We start from the raw sequence: 14,878 nt of genomic DNA, 5'->3' as shown, positions 1-14,878 counted from the left end.
GATGAAAGTTTTCTTCCACTACCAAAAATATCCCAAACCAGCCAACACTGAAGTGAACACCTGTACCCAAACCTGTGTAATACAAGCTTGGTAACTCTGTGTTTTGCTAAATATATTGTGGATATTTCGATTTTAGTTAGAGCTTTGACTTCTTTGAGTACTTTAATACATTTTTAGGAATGAAGGGATTATGTTGGCCTTACAAGTGTCCATGAAGAAGAGATTTGGAGGAAGAAATCTCTTCAGGACTCTCTTTTAGAGTCCCGGAAAATATTCATTGTTTTCTGGGATATGGTAGTAACAGCAATAGGCCACTGTTGTCCCTTTGGTAATTCATAGTTTCATTTTGTTTTGATTTTTCTGCTCTACCTGGCAATGTGGTTTTGATGGAGATGTCCTCTGTGGCCTCTAGGAGCAGCAGCTTTCCCAGATATCATAGTTAGCAGAATTATCTTTCCAGAAGGAAAAATTCTTAGTGTGACTCAATTCTGGTGCATTCTAATTTGTTGCCTTAACATTTGTTTATCAGAAACATTACATTTAAAAGCAAAACTTTTATTGATTGTTGGAAGTTTATTCAAGATGCTTTAAATTGCTTGGATTTCTTTTGGTTGATGACCATCTGTTGGAAAACTTTGAAAATACCCTCACTGCACCTTAGTTAAGGAAAATAAATTCTTTTTGCTCTTTGTCAGGAGTCATTCAGGGCTCAGCTTACTCTCTGGAATAGGAATGTCTAGTGCCACTTGAGATACTGATGCAGAGGCGACTGGATGTCCTCTATGTCCCATGTCATCTTTCTTATCTACCCAGGAAGATGTCCTAGATAATCTACAGGGTCTGAAATAACAGTATGTGGGGGCCTGAATATATGTTGTATTGTAAGGTCTGTGTGGGTCCGAGTTGCTCCAAACGAGCTGCAGCTGCAGGGTCCTTAGTTGGGCAGCAGCTGTAGCTCGTGAAGGTAACTGAGATAAATAGGGGTGGGTCGAGAGCCCAAGAGGAGCCCCTGAGAAGACAGGAAGGACTGTGCTGCAGAGAATGGAGAAGAGCCCCAGCAGAGAGGCGAGAACAACGCTGCAGCGAAGATTACAACAACTGGTGCCCCGTGTGATGAAGAGCACTGCAACCAAACATTGAAAGAAGGTATGGAATCCCCCGGACAGCCGAGAGCTGTGGCAGCCTGAGAGCTGGGACTTTGGAATATCAGCCAGAGAGCTGGGACTATAGAAGATAGGACAGCTGAGAGCTGTGGCAGCCTGAGAGCTGGGACTGTAGAATATAATATGGCCTTTGAATTAAGGAGCTGTAGCAGCAGAAAGCTGGAAGAATATGGCCTTTAAAGAAAAGAGCCTTGGAACATCGAAAGACAGCCGAGAGCTGTGGCAGCCTGAGAGCTGGGACTGTATAGGGATATGCATATATTCTATGTATGTATCTAGGACAGCTGAGAGCTGGGACTGTATGCATATTGTAATTGTATAATTGTTAAAAGAAAAGGGGGGAAATGTGGGGGCCTGAATATATGTTGTATTGTGGGATCTGTGTGGGTCCGAGTTGCTCCAAACGAGCTGCAGCTGCAGGGTCCTTAGTTGGGCAGCAGCTGTAGCTCGTGAAGATAACTGAAATAAATAGGGGTGGGTCAAGAGCCCAGGAGGAGCCCCTGAGAAGACAGGAAGGACTGTGCTGCAGAGAATGGAGAAGAGCCCCAGCAGAGAGGCAAGAACAACACTGCAGTGAAGATTACAACAACAGTACATTTCTGTATATTATCAACTGAATTCAAGTCTTATTTGAGTTTAATTGGAAAGATTTTTTTTTTTAAATTAAAGGTTTTTTAATGTATATATTGCTTACAAAGTATTATTTTTGGTTATCAAGTGAAATAATCATCAAACTTCATATACAGTAGTTGCACATGTATTGCCACCAAGTTTTCCTATCCTTCAAAAAAAAAACCTAAAAGGAAAAACTACTTGCTTATGACAAAAGAAGTGTTTGGTGCTACAGTACATTTGGTTTGGATTGGTATTATTTCTAGACAGGAGTTTAAAGGCAGTTCCAATAAATGGAAAAGACTGAAACTCATAAATGTGCCCTACTGGGACACCTAGCAGAGATGTGGAGGCATGTGTGTTTGCTATGGTTTTGATAGAATTTCCCCCTTTTGCCCCTTCTGCTTCCCTTTATGAGATAAAGTGTCTTCAAGAAGATTGGAATGTGGAATAAATAGTTCATATGGGACTCATATGCTCTTGCATGCTTGTAGTACATTTATAGTCTTCTCTGCTGTACCACAGAGAAGCTCACAAAGAACAGAATTGTCTGGGTTGGAAAGGACCTCTTGACATAATTTAGTCAAAGCAGGGTCAGCTAGATCAGATTGTCCAGGATGGTGTCCAGAAGTGTTTTGAATGTCTCCAAGAATGAAAACTCCACAAGCTCTCTGGGCACCCTGTTCTGATGTTTAACAATTCCTCACAGTAAATAGCATTTTCTAGTGTTCAACAGGAATTCCATGTCTGTTAATGTATGCCCATTAAGTTATAGAAGAAACAGTGTTTTAACTTGAATTATAAGTAGCTATTTGTAGTACTTGGTGGTTTTTATAAGGTAATTATTGCCCTTAAAATTAAAAAGTAAATATTGTTTTAGAAACAAGGAAACAAATGCCTTTTTTATTTTTTCATCCTGCTTGGCACTGTTTAGCTTTCTCAAATAGGGTGGGATTCTAGTGATTGCATTCAATTCACAAACTTCAGTTAGGCATGTAGGTCTGTCTTAATGAATCATCTGATATTTGGTTCTAGGAGCAGTATTCACAAACCCTAGAGGCTTGCTGAACTTACCAGTTTAGTGTCCTGGTAGCGACAGATGCTTCAGAACAACGACTCAACAAGCTGCAAGTTGCTTGCATGTATATAAAGGGAAGAACAAGATGTCAATTTAACTGATAAAATCAGAAGTGTACAAGTATTAAATTCTTCCCTTCTGCTAGTAAGTGTAGCCTTATGCAGTCTTTTATAGGTGGCCTTGGGAATTTAAACACCAACTTGTTTTAAAAGAAGAGTTTTTACTTCTCTTTTGAAATGTAGCTTTTATTTTGTTTGGTTGGGTTTGTTGTTTTGTGGTTTTGTTTTGGTTTTTTGTTTGTTTAAATAATCTAAGAAGTATTGATGCAACATTTGCCTAAAAATGGATCTGAGTCTGTCTTTAAATTTGTGTGTACCCAAAGGATTTAGGTACACACAGATTTAAAGAAGCATGAATTCTTGGATTGTCTCTGAAAAGCAGAGAATAGAGCACATTTAAAAATCTGATGTTGCCAAGCAAGAACTTATATGTTTCTCTATTAACCTATATGATAGAGCTTAATTAGAGTGATATTTTTCTTTAGGAAAAAGGATTTCCTCAAACTGAATTTCTTGAGATGTTGTCAAAGTTATGACTCATGCTACAAATATATGCATCTTCACTGTGAGTTTTTTTAGACTATATTTCCTGTCACCTTCCCTCTCTATCTGGTATGTCCCTTCTGCTGTGAGGGAATTTTTATTTGTTGTATTGACACTGGGTTTTAATGACAGTGGTCAATATCAGAACATTTTCTATGTAGCTGGTCTGGTACATTGAATAAAGTCTGTGTTAGAAATGAAACGTGTTGAGTAAAGATGAGAGAAAAAAGATCTCCTATTTCAGTAAAATACTATAATATGAAATCTAGATTCTGGATAAATCCTTGGAGAAAAAGAATCCACTAACTCTATCTCAGCTTGGTCAGGGCATTCTGCTGTTTTCCAGCATATGAGGTTGGGTGTCCTGATGTTTTCCCTTGTGTTCCCAGCAGATAAGTGAACCACAGCTTCCTGTGGTAGGAACTGTACCATTCCCAACTGGCCTAATGCTTCAAAAGCTCACACTCTGGCAGATTGTACTCACAGGGAGCAGGGAGAAGGCCACAGTTCCTTGAGTAAATCTGCCCATTGATATCTCTCTTGAGCTGAGAGCATTTTTCCTTCTAATATGGTAGGAGCTTTCTCCTTTGTCCAAGTAAGGTTTGTACAGTCCTGTGTGTATAGCAAAGCTCCTGCAGATTTTTGTCTGTGGGTGCAAAAAATCCATCTGACATTTTCAGTGCCACTTTGCTTATCCCAGACCAGGCTAGCGGTAGCAGTGACTGTGTAACCATGTTGCTGGTGGTGAATATATGAAATCGTGGTCTTACAGTAACAAAATATGGACATGATGGAAATTCTGTCTTTCCTAAAATACAAGGTTTTTTTTGGTGGGTTTTTTTTTTTTTTTTTTTTTTTTAATCTGCAGAAGGCAGTGTAAAATAGGGTAAAGAGCTAGAAGCAGAGATGACTGTACAGGCTTCCCTGCTTATGGCTTTTGTGATTGCAGTGCGTGATAGAACTTGGAAACTGGCAACCCTCTCCCCTCTCTCCCACTGCTTCTCACCCACAAACAGAATTTATCTGTAAATATTATTTATTCTGGTCATCTAATTAGTTTTGCTTTTCTCTTTCAAACTAGATTTCTTTAATGCTTAAATCAAATATATCTTTTTAGTAAAGAAGTGTTTCAGTGGATCTGAGTTTCTTGTAAGGAAAAGGTCTAAATTAGATGGATTCACTTCAGAGCTCTAGCTAACTTCAGGTCCTGTCACTCCTACTTAAACTTCTAAATCAATTATGAAAAGCTACATGTAGAAATTCCTTTTATACTTGAAGGACCTTAAAGCTAAACAGTAATACAGGCATCCCTGTAATACAAGAGTTTATGCTGGAATGGCATTAGCCAGGCTTTTAGAAGTTTTGATGCAATTTAAGGGTAGAAAAAGGGCCCTAAGGGAGTTCAAACATTCAAGTTTTAAGAAGTGATGGAATTAGGAATACCTGTGCTTTTTCTTGTAGTAAGCTGATTGTAAGGAACTTTAGTTTTGGTATTGGAGCACATAGCTGTTTGCCTTTTCTAGCATTCTTAGTTTCATGAGCATGTAATCCTTTGACACTTTTTCAAAGGTAAATGAAAAAAATCTTGAAGAGCTGTACCAATTGAATGGAAGAGCATCATGATTGGAACCATTAGCACTAAGATAAGTAAACTGTCAGGAATTATTCACTATAATCCATCACAGTCAGCAGAAAGGGAAAGCAAATGTTCTGCAGCTGTTTCTCCACAAAAAAAAAAAGTGCAAAACTTGGTGATCTTGATTTCTAGTCTAAAATCTAGGTGGAATAGGCTTTTATAGACATTGGTTCTTTTATTTGCATGCTTCTAAATCTGATGGTTTTGACATGCACACATTTTAGCCCAGGATCTTCCCTGCCCTTGTCTCTTTGCCTTTGTTCTGTGTGCTTTCCCAGTCTGCTCTCCTGAGCATTCAGTCTTCTTGTCCAGTAATTAGAATCATTCCCTGATGACCTCTGGCTTCTCTTCCTATGATTGCACTGTAGAAAAATCCATTATTTCTACTATATTTTCTCAGATACTCATCTGATTTTAGTACTGTGTACTATTCCCCTGTTTCCACTACCCCTTTGCAAAAGAAGAAGCCCAGGAAATAGCTGTAGCTGGTCTTCATCACCAGCTTCCTCCATTCTGTTTTTGTTTCCTCTTCCTACTTCTTTCCCTCTTGGCCTCATCAAAATGTGTTTCGTTATCGAGGTGAATCACACTCTGCCCAATTTGCTTAAAGCTGTCAGAAATCTTTTCTCATAACAGGAAGGAGTTTGCAAATATCTTTGTTGTCTTACATTGAAAGAGTGGAGGAAAAGTCCATAAGCCAATTATATATCTAGTTCTGAGGTCCTCAATACAAGGAGTGATGACTTGTTAGAAAGGGTCCAGGGAAGGATCACAAAGGTTGTCAAAGGGCTGGAGCACCTTTCCTGCAGAGACTGGCTGAGCCAGTTGGGATTGTTCAACCTGGAGAACAACTTGGAGGCTGGCCTCACAGTGGCCTTGGAGTAAGAGGCTTTGTGAAGAGGAGGGAGACTGACTTACACAGGCAGGTAATGATAGGAGAAGGGGAATCAAGGTTTTAAAGGTTTAGGTTAGATGCCAGGGAGCAATTCTTTATTCAGAGGGCAGAGAGGTACTGGGACAGGTTGCCCAGAGAAACCTTGGATGCTCCATTCCTGAAGGTGTTCAAGGCCAGGTTGAATGGGACTTTGAGCCATCTGGTCTAGTGGACCCTGCCCATGGGAGAGGGTGCTTAAGGGCCCTTCTAACCCAATCCATTCTGTGATTCTTTGATTCTATATGGGGTAAAATTGATAGGGATTTTAGTGATCAGTTGCTCTATGACTTGAATATTTTTTCAAAATAGAAACGTGGAGGTCAGTAACCTGCTGCAGTGTTTTGATGTTTCTAGAGCTGTCCTGGAAGTACAAGCTATATGGAAGTATAGTTCTGCCACCCTGTGGCTACTGAAGGCCATTCTTAGAAGGTACATGTTTATTTAACTGCTGGTAGTCACAGCCTTTTAACTTCATGAAAGCTATTTCACAGAGGAAGTTGAAGGGCTATTGCAGGTCCCATAGAGATGTATAAACTCTCTGTGTTTTTATTGAAATATATATAGTTGTTCACTGGAAGTGCCATTTAGACACATAAGTGATCACCTCAGCTATGCAAGACTATACACTATTAAGAAATATCACTTTTATTAGTATTTTTATGTGATTTTTTAATGTTTCAGTCATAGATTTGAAAAGTTCATGTGACCCAATTGTTCAAAGTGTAGACTACAGTACTGTGTATTCCTATCTGATGTAGTCTATATGCAGATTTGAAGTAGTTTCAAAAACATGTTTATATATTTTTGACTCTTAATAATCTAGAAAAGAGTAATTGTTGTTTTCAATAAAAGCTTCTTGATAGTTGTGAGAGTTAAAAATCTAAGGCTTATCTGAGTGAGGTTGACACCATTTCCAACCACACCTCACTATTGTATGTCCCTTTCCATGTTTGTTTCTAGAGAGTTTTGTTTCTATCAGGAAAAATAATTATGAGCTTTCTAGTTAAATTTCTGTTGCATTCCACTATAAAACATTCTGACTTGCTTTAGAGAAACCTTCCACATTTGTGGACCTATTAGGGCAGATCCAGAGGAGGGCCACAAAGATGATGAGAAGGATGGAGCACCTTTCCTATGAAGGCAGGCTGAGAGCTGGGGCTGTGCAGCAATGAGAAGGCAGAGCTCCAGGGAGACCCTCTAGCAGCTTTCCAATACCTGAATGAGGCTTGCAAGAGGGTGGGAGAGGGACTTCTTACAAGAGCACGTAGTGACAGGTCAAGGTAAAAGGGACAAAAAGTTTTAAACTGCAAGAGAACAGGTTTATTTTAGATAAAGAATTAGGAAGAAATTCTTTACTCAGAAGGTGGTGAAGCACTGGAACAGGTTGCCCAGAGAAGTGCGGGTTGCCCATGCCTGGAAGTGTTTAAGGCCACGTCAGATGGGGCTTTGAGCAAACTGGTCTAGAGAGCGGCATCCCTGTCCCTGGCAGGTGATTGAGACCTAGATGATTCTTAAGGTCTCTTCCAACCCAAACCATTCTATGATTTTGCAACAAACATGACAAATTTTCTAAAAAAGTAAGTTTAGACTGGAAGAATGGGGTTCTTGGATTTTTAATCGAATGAAAATGCAAATCAAATTCCAAAATAACATGCAATTATACATTGGAAACGAATCAAGTCCCCCTGTCTTTTATTTCCTTTTTATAAGGTCTAGAGGAAAAATCTTGAAAGCGTAGTTTTGCAAAGTAATAAAGATTTTGGTTTGTGCCAGCAGTAGAAGGCCTTAAAACTAACCAGAGACCTTTTGACTTGGCCCTTAAAACAACTGTGAGCTCAGTGTATGGATTAGATACTTCATTTTGAGATTGCTTTGCATATTTGTTGCCTGTCTTTCAGAAAGATGAGAAAATAGGTTCATAGAGAAACAGAATAGTTTGTGTTGGAAGAGACCCTTGAAGGTCATCTAGTCCAGTCCCCTGCCATGAGCTGAAATTTCTTCAATGAGATCAGGATCAAGTTGTAATATTGTTTTCCCAACCATGATAAATGAATCTGCTGGAAGTTATGTCCTGCTCCTTTCAGCAGGTGAGTAATTAGCATCATGGCTTAAATGACAGCAACATTGAGTGCTCTGGAAAGCTAAGATGATAGTGCACAAAGGCTTGTTACTACAGTTGTATACAACTGTCATCTTTTTTCAAATGAAATGAGTGAAACTGTGTGCACACATCCTGGAAAGCAAACCTTGTCTTCAAATTCACCAGACTTAATCTGTGTAGTTTCCAGTTAGTTACATGATTGTCCATGGTTTTATCACTGGAATGCAGCGACCTCTGTCTCAGGTGGTAGTTTAGGTAAAATGTGCCTAAGTTACACAGCTGACCATGAGCCTGGCTTTTTATTTTATCTGAAGGTGTATTCAGAAAATATCTTCTGAATGCTGATACATTGAGATATGTAAAAGGTATAATGCCACAAAGAAGATATAAAGACATAAAGATGTTGTTCTACTCATACAGCCTTCAGTCTTGTTATTTCATTTTATGTTTTTGTGGCTTAAAATCTTAGTTATTCTGTGAAGTCACATGGTAATTTGGTAGTAATAGAAAATAAACCTCATTATTCTAATTGACTATAGCTGATGGCCTGAAGATAACAATGACCTTTCCGGTCTCACAAGAAACTAGTTTATAATTAATCAGAAGACTGTAACAGTTTGAATTTTTTGTGATTTTATTTTGTATTTATTTTGGTGAATTTTTTTTTGAGGTGTTTTGACTGACTTCTGTTTTCCCAAGCAAGTCCAGATTTTCAATTTTTTTCCCTTAATTTTGTAATTTACATTAAATCTAAGGGGTTTTTCAGTACTATGAAAGCTTTTTCTTTAAATTCACTGTATTGAGGCGCTAAATGAGTTGAGCAGCTTGTGTTTGAGCTGAGTGCTGATTTCACTGACAACATTGAGTAGTGGCAGAGTTTTTCTCACACTTGACATTCTTGAACTTTTTTTATGGAATGAGAAAAATATTTCAATTCTCAAAGATCCCAGTGAAAAGAGGAAAAAGTGTTGTCTCCCAGGCATGTGGGAAAAGTATGTTAATATACTCAAAAGAGCAGGTTTGCAGTCAAACTTTAAATCTGTTTCCAAGTGTTTTCCTTTTGATAAATTAATCTGGCAGAGATGTGATTTAAAAAAGTAGAAAATAATGTTCTCCATTATTTTCTGTGAATAGTAAATCCAGAGTTTTGTTTCTGAAGAGACTCTGAGAGAAAGTGAAGCATGGCTTCAAGGGATGATTTATTTTGACTTTGTAAAACCACAGGCAGAAACAGAAGCTCCTGTGAATAAGGAGCCAAGCTAGAACAGAGAATTGCCATGGGTAAATCTTAATGGTCTAGTTCTGTATCCATGGCAGCCTCTGTCAGGATGTGCTGTGATGCCATTCTGGAATGAAATTGATCTAGTGTACTTCTGTTAGCTTCTAAATGTTGTATTTTCTTTTTGAAAATAGGCCAAATTTAAACATTTTTTGGAGCTGTCAAAGTGAAAATACCCATTTCATTGCATACAGATCCTTTATCTTCATGACTTATCCAGCTGGTTCAAAATTTTACTTTTTTGCAAGAAAGAGATCATGATCCCTTCAGATTTTCAATGCATCTAACTTGAAGTGATGTGGGTTTAAGTGGAAATGTTTTTCAGTACTTAATACTTAGTAATACACACTCCAAGTGTTTATTACTAAAATACCCACTTGGAAAAGGAGTGACTGAAGGGAAAGATGATAAGTAATTAAAGATAACTGCTTGAAAATGCAATATATCTTTAAAATTATTTATATATTCAGTATTTTTAGTCTTTTTAACCGGTTCTTGAGCATGTGAATTTAAACAATTTTCTATGTAAAGTAGTTTGGCATACAGCAAATTTAATATAAGTAATGTCGAGTTACTATTTTCTAACATAACAACAGTCATAATTAAGAATATTAGTAAATATATCAAAATTAAATATTGCTGTCAGAAAAGATATATTATTGGTACCCAGGGAAGTGGAAGAACACCCCACATTTAATGTGAAGTTCTATGAATCAATAGGTTTTTATGATTACTGGCAAGTAAAATGAAGTTCCATTTTCATAATAGCTACTTATGTGAATTGAGATTAAAATCTGTGTTTAAATACTCAGGATTTGGCTTTATAGTTTGTGTGAGTTAAAATTAATTACTTGAAATATATTTTTGATAAGCAGCATTGTTTGAAGTAATGCAGTAATCGATAAACGAGTGGCTTTCCCAATTCAAAGTAGAAATTTAAAGAAACTAGAAGACTTTTCATACACTGGAGTGTAGGGGGCTAGAATGTAAGAAAATAAAGATAGTGTAGAAAGTAATCTTACCCCTAAGGAGTTGCAGCTGGGCCAATTATCAAAGATTAGGAACAGGCCTGACTTTAACAGGCCACAGCTGTAACAATGAGAAGAAGTGTGCGAGGGCGTACTGAGCCCTGGAATCCGGCTAGCTAGTGAGAGGTGAAGGCCAGCACCCCTGCACATCTGAAGCCAGCCCCCTCGGCGTCTTGGCCTCGGGCTGAGCTGGGTGATAGCTCGGAGCGGCGCGAGTGTGAGACGAATTAGGAGGTGACCACTTGCTGGAGGTAAACTGTCGGTTTATTACAGAAGCACCAACAAATATGGGGACCACCAGCAAATGGCCCCGAACAGGGGGCGAGACAGGGTTTTAAGGGAAAAAGGGGGGAAAAGGTAGGGAAGCTAGCTAACCAACAGTAATACATATTTGGAGGTCCTAAACATAATTGACATACCTAAATAACCAACTAATATTAAGCAAAGGAGGGGCCCCGGGGCGGCAGCCAACCATAACCCCCAGAGAGAAGAAGGTTCTCGAAACCTGGGAGGAGAAGGGGGTGATTGACTGGGCCCAGGGAGGAGACAACTTTCACTTATAAGGGAAACCAGGGGAGGAGCAATTACATATTGGCAACTATGAATAGCGAGGTTACCATAGCAACTTAGCTGACAGGGTAGCTGTGGCGGGAAATAGTGGGGAAGGGAGGAACCATTTACAGAAAACAGGGAGATACAATACAGAAAATGGGGGAGCAAACTAAAAACTTAAGAACACACTACAGCAAAGAAGATGCTATAAAAGAGTGGGTGGCTGGTTGGGAAGGGAACTGGAGTCAGTGGCTGCTTTGTGAAGGAGAAAGAGTCAGTGCTCTGAGGAGCTGCCCATGAGAAACACCAAGAGGGTATGGAACTTTTGTGGTAAGGAGACAACAGCATGGAACCCCTGCAATAAGATGACAACACAGGAGGACTTTAAAGGCATAACAGTACTTAATAATTCAGTGCCATTCTGTGAAGTTTAGCGGTAAACAGAAGATCAACAACTTTACTTGTGATCAGCTAGGTGAAAGTTGCTCTAAGTGGTCCCAGTGAAAAGGACTTGACAGCTCCCAAAGCCAGTCTCCTGTCACTCTGAGAGTGGCTCTGAAGCAGCAGGGTCCAGCATTGTGAGGAGTGAAGCAGTGGCTGCTTCAAGACATCTCCAGGGGTTCTTGGTACTTCCACCTCCCTCCAAACATGGATCATCACAAGAGTAGAGACAGCAGCATCTAGCTGCAGTGGAGATTTATGTATGTTGGCTGCTTGGATCTCAGTGAACAGTTTAAAAGATTTTTAGCTCCAATTTTATGTTGAATCTTTTCACAGTTAAGCTATTTTCTTTATGTGGGATAAAAGGTACCAAATGCTTTGTAATTTTCCACCCTGTCTTTTAAAGGCTTTCTGATCCTGGCCATGTTTGCAAGAGAACATTTCTTCTGCCTACAAAAGCATCTTTTAGTATCTCTTGAATCTTATATTAAGCTGAACTTTGTGAAGTGGTAGTTGCCTGTGTTTCACTTTGATTTTTCTCACTTTTTTATGTCAGTCTTGCCAGAATATCTGAGGAGGGTAGAGTCTCACCTCTCCCACCACAGCACAATGCATTACCTAGAGCCATGGAGGCAGTCAAATGGGGTTTTTCTGACTCCTGCATAGGTAGTAGAACCTTTGCTTTGCCCTAAACCTAGGCTGGGGCTCAGGGGGTGGGAGTGGGATAGTTTAGTAACTCCTACCTAAGAAGTAACTACCTTAGTAAAGAGTACAATCTTTTTGTCCAATGCTATTTTATTTTTGTATTAAGAACACATTTAAAATGAGAATTTTTAAATAATTTCATTTTTGACCCAACAGAAATAATGCTTTTATCATGTTTTCAGAGTTCACACTGAAGTTCATTGTAACTCAATTCTTATTTACTTAGAGCAAATGGGAAAATGATTGATGAAACCACTGAGGTGGTAATTATTTGATATAAGCTTTGATTATGAAGAAAACCTGCATGTTTTCAGGCATTATTAATAGATTGTCATTTCCATTATGAATATGCATTTTTTACTAGTTTGCAGGACAAAGGAAGCATAATTAGGGTGGAAGAAATGTTTCTTAGGTACCCAGTATAAAATGCAGAGCCTATTTATGCAAAGTAAGTTTTGTGATGATCTGGACTGTGGTTTGGCCAACTCTGTAAAATAAGATAAGTGAACAAAAAAAAAAAGGTTGTTACATCAAGGGGGAGGAAATAGTGAATTTTGGGACATTTAACTTATTTTCAGAAAGTAGATTGAATATGAATTTTATTTTGATCTCCTACACCCTTCCCCCCTTAATCTAATCTGTATTCTGGTGGTTTGTATTTTCAAGAATTAATCAAAAATATGTTCTTGCCTTCAGTTTGTTTCTAAATGACACAAGAAGAACAAATAAACCCACTAAAAGGATGAGAAATGGTGTAACTGAAATTCTTTAATGTCTCATGCATTCTGTGTAAACTAAGAACATGGTGTTGGCTTTTCAAGATTAATTTAAATGTACAAGATTTTTTCTGGACAAGGGAACATGCATTCTGCCAATAAATACTTTTGGATACTAAACTACTTTGTCTAATATTTCCAATCCAGTGTTATATCTGATTAAAATAAAGGAAGAAATACTGCCTGCTTAAATGCTTTTTTTTTTTTTAGTGATATTTGAACAAATAATTCCTGATTCCCTGGTAATTTAGATTAAAGAAGTGGCATAGCCTAACTGTGCAGTGGATGTGGCCCTTCATTCCAAGATTTCCTGAGAGTGCACAAAACCTACTGTTTATTTTACTGTGTCATAAGACTGTGACAGAAATATGTATAGAAAGACTGACACTTCATCAGGCAAACAGAGCAAACTCTGTTTTGGTGTATTAGTTTGTCACAATAATTTTCATGGACAGTGTGGTTTCTATTGAATTGCTTACTTTTGAAATCCTTAGATACACTGTGTTTACATAAGGAAACTTCTGTTGAGGGTTTTTCTTTTTTCCATTTAGGAATGGTGCACCATTCCCTACCAAAATATGTTCTTCCAGTGCTAGCTAGATCATTACTAGTTTTATTCATTTGCAAATGTTTAATTTTAGCACTTTTCTAGGATGTGAAAAAACTAATGGAGCAATAAGGAATTAAATTTTACTTGTGAAATACAATATTATTGGCAACTAATATTCATCACAAAATCATAAAGAGTGAAATAATATATTTTCTTTTAAAAATACTTTTTGGAAATTTTAGCATGTATCTCAAACCTAGGATGTAATGAGCATTTTCTGTCTGGCTTATATTTTTCCTGTTAATTTCCAGCATTAAGGAGTATTTCACTATAACAGAAGGATTTATGTGGATTTAAAGTTTTCCATTTAAACCAAAAGTCTTATCCTTAAGTTTATAAACTAATCTTTTAAACCGATTTGATGACTTAAAGCAGTTAAATAGAAAGACAATAGTATGTCTTAAACATTCTAATGCAAGGAGTTTTCTTGGGTACCAACCACTGTTTATATAATGGACATGTATCCAGCTGTCTGAAATAGAAATAATCTCTTGGTGCAAATGATTTTAGAACTGTTCTGGCACAGCATATGTATACAACAGGTGAAAGTGCCTCCTTAATTTTTTTTTTTTTGTAAGAATAAATAATTCTTTCAAATTTCCTGTTATTGAAGATGTTTAGCTGCCTTAGTTCTATATGGCTAAATAAAATCTGTGCAGTACTAATTTAATGATTTACACACTCCTACATGGTATACATTTAAGTGAGGCATGCAGTGCTAGAGCTTTGGGAGAGAAAGAAGGGGTGCTGAATTTTAGGGAAGATTGATAAAGTGGTAAAACTACTAAATGCAGCATGGGACTGTTTGAATATCTTGTTAATTCTTTAATGCGTATGCCTTAATTATTGCAGAAGGAATGCTTTTCCCTGCAGGTCTTCATCCTTCCTCTGTTTGCTCTCATTGCTGCTTGTGGTTGTTTTTTGTTTTGGTTGGGTTTTTTTGTTTGTTTGTTTGTTTGTTTTGTGTATGGGCTGGAGAATTTGGACCTCTTAAAGGTTGAATTTGTTCTCTATCAGTCTCTGGCAGGTGTAGGATTTCCAAAGGGCAGGCATCAGTATTGATGTATGGGTGTATACAAGAGCAGGTACATTGATCAGAAGTGGTTTTGCTTCCTTAGTTGACAATACCAACTTAATATGCTGTGTTTTTCTGTCTCTTGAAGGGTAAGGTGAATTGTCTTAACAGAGCTAGAATGATGATCATTGAGGGAGAGAGGGAAATCTTCTGAAACCACCATTGGAAGGCACTGCAAACCCATTTGCTTAGTATCCCACTGAATCATCAGCATAAGTTCTCTGTGACCTCACCCATCTGCTCTTTTTGGAAAAGAGAGAAAAATATGGAAATCTTTCCATTCTTC

The 14,878-nt window shown here is 38.0% G+C and overlaps 1 protein-coding gene across 10 annotated transcripts in view; it reads left to right on the top strand.

The window, feature by feature from the left end:
* KLHL32 (kelch like family member 32) overlaps window positions 1-14,878 on the top strand; it is a 122,386-nt gene that overhangs the window by 11,828 nt on the left and 95,680 nt on the right. Inside the window, exon 1 of one of the 10 annotated variants that reach the window (XM_064707260.1) lies at window positions 8,094-8,112. The exons of 5 other annotated variants lie outside the window; for them this stretch is intronic. The gene's annotated coding sequence lies outside the window, so the exon portion shown is untranslated. Of the gene's footprint in view, window positions 1-8,093; window positions 8,113-11,221; window positions 11,316-11,345; window positions 11,687-12,073; window positions 12,093-14,878 lie in introns of those variants that run through there. 4 more of the 10 variants (XM_064707253.1, XM_064707256.1, XM_064707257.1 and 1 more) reach the window with 4 other exon arrangements.

The sequence above is a fragment of the Zonotrichia leucophrys genome, chromosome 3 (assembly GCF_028769735.1).
Source record: "Zonotrichia leucophrys gambelii isolate GWCS_2022_RI chromosome 3, RI_Zleu_2.0, whole genome shotgun sequence".
Classification (NCBI taxonomy): Eukaryota; Metazoa; Chordata; class Aves; order Passeriformes; family Passerellidae; genus Zonotrichia; species Zonotrichia leucophrys.
This window is presented reverse-complemented; position numbering and strand designations above follow the sequence as displayed.